This window comes from Quercus lobata, chromosome 1, assembly GCF_001633185.2.
Source record: "Quercus lobata isolate SW786 chromosome 1, ValleyOak3.0 Primary Assembly, whole genome shotgun sequence".
Taxonomy (NCBI): Eukaryota; Viridiplantae; Streptophyta; class Magnoliopsida; order Fagales; family Fagaceae; genus Quercus; species Quercus lobata.
The window spans coordinates 16,214,537-16,216,980 of record NC_044904.1 but is presented as its reverse complement, the minus strand read 5'-3'; positions in this window follow the sequence as shown (position 1 = coordinate 16,216,980).

Genomic DNA, 2,444 nt, shown 5'->3' with positions numbered 1-2,444 from the left:
GCCCAAAAACAGGCCGAGGACCAAACAAAACGTCTACTTGAAGCCGAGGATCAGTTGCGAATAGCTAAAGATCTGATCGAGGATTTAAGTAAAAAGCTGGCCGCAGCCGAGCATGACAAAGGTGTGGCGGAGTATGCCCGTGACGAAGCCATAAGGGCCAAGCGGGAGGCCGAGTTTGCCAGAAATGAGGCTGAGGTTGCCAAGGAAACGGCCGAGGATGATGGTTATAATGCGGGGGTAGCTGAAACCCAAGCCATCCTTAAAGCCCAGATTCCCGGAGTATGCAGGCTTTACTGCTCTCAGGTTTGGGAAGAGGTGTTGAAGCAAGCTGGGGTGAATGCTTCATCCGATTTGTGGAGGGCGGAGAACATATTCTACCCTACAGCCATCCGCGAGGCCACTTCCTCCAGCTCCGCGGCTATTGGTGACCAACCCAAGGAAGGGGTCACCCAGTCGGAAAACTTACAGGTTGGCGGCTCTCCTGGCAAGACGCTCAAAGAGGGAGAACTCCAGGGTGTGATAGAAATATCTCAGCATACGGATCCTGAGGCACCTAAAAAGGTTACCGAGCCCGTGGTTGGCACTCAGATGCCTAATGCTGAGGAGCCAGCCATACCTGCCCAGCCCCCACAGGCAATTTCCGTTGCTGTGGTCACCAAGAGTACCGATACTGACCATGTTCAGCCTTCCCCAAAAGGGACTATCCTCCAGGACGTCAGAGCTGATTCCGTTCCGCCTTCCCAAGACGTGGCCGACGCAAAACTAAAGAAATAGAAACCCTTGCTAGGCTCCGTATTTGTTTTTAATTTAACGATTAACTTGCTTCTTTTTCATTTTGAAAACTTTGTAATCTATTAGTAGTTTGAACCTGTTTGAACATGTATATGTGATTTTTTTTTTTTTTCCTTTTGGTTACTTGTTAGTTGCCCTTATCGATACTTACTATTGTTTATGAATTCTGAACTAACTTATCTTAACACGTATGAATATTTGTGCATGCAATACATTTAACATCACGTTTCAAAACCCTAGCTTACCTGTAGCCACAGAGTCTTGGACCCATTTCTAACCCTCATTCAACGAAGATATAGGCATCATTTTAGATGTTACGTGTAGTCGCTAAGTCCTGCTTAGTGCCCAGGTTTCTTTAAAGTAGTTGGTTTCCCCATAGGTTTGAGTCCGAGGACCATACAATACATTGGTTCTGTCCAAAACTTGATAAATACTGATAAGTAGTTGGGGGAATTAACCCCTCGGCTGTGACATGAGACATTGGTTTTGGGGTGTTAGCTCCTCGGCCGAGCCCCTAGAACCATCGGTGCGGCTGACGCTACAAAGCGTAGCCCCTAGTAAAGAAACATAGCCCCTAGTGGGACTTTACGTTGGAACACTATAATCGGTCGTTGGAAATGATAAAGGGGCTCTCTTGATCTACCGCCTGTGCCAACACACAAGCCTTCTCCACAGACGGCGCCAATTGTAAGGACGCGATTCGTAACAAACCGTAACAGTGTTGGGTTCGCATGTAAAAAGGCCCAAACAATATCATTTGTAGAGCGTGGGTTTGAAAGGCTAGGCCTTAGTCACCAGACGGTGGGTTTTTCGTGGTGTTCATACATGATTTAAATCGTATTCGCCCTGGGAGTCGCTCTTCTAGAGGCGGGCTGTGAGGCTCTAGTTTTTGGCCATTTTTCTCAGCCACTCCTTTGGTGCACTAACTTTTTCATTATATAGTCCTTTTTGATCGATCTTAACCCTCCACGTGTTGGTCAGGCAGGTGCTTGTTTCTACACCCGTCCCATCAACTGTCCTTTCTTATGGTCTGTTAGTCGCAATGATCGAAGTTACACCGTCCAAGCATCTTTTCTCATTAACATGATTTTCATTATATAGTCCTTTTTGATCGGATGCATTTAATCCACGTGTTGGTCAGGCAGGTGATTGTTTCTACACCCGTCCCATCAACTGTCCTTTCTTATGGTCTGTTAGTCGCAATGATCGAAGTTACACCGTCCAAGCGTCTTTTCTCATTAACATGATCAGGATGCTGGCGGATGCATTTAATGCAGAGGGGGCGTATTTTCCTTGATCCGATTTTACATCGTACCTCCACGTGGGCCCCATTCCACTCACATCCCCTTCAGGGGGCTATTCAGGGATAGCCCCCATCAAGACGTTGCTATTCCCATTGAAGTCTTAGAGTGCCGAGGATAGGATCATCCTCAACTGTTCCCCTTAGCACCTCGGCCTTTGATCATTCGTCCTCGGCACACTACCTCCTCGGCACGGGCCTTGAGCCTGGATAGAGCGTGGGCCGGATCATAAGCTCCCCGGCCCTACAACTACTAGCTATTTAATAATAATAATAATAATAATACATTTTTGGCGTAAATGCACTTTTAGTCTCTACATATTGATTTTTTTCCATTTTGGTCCCTATATTT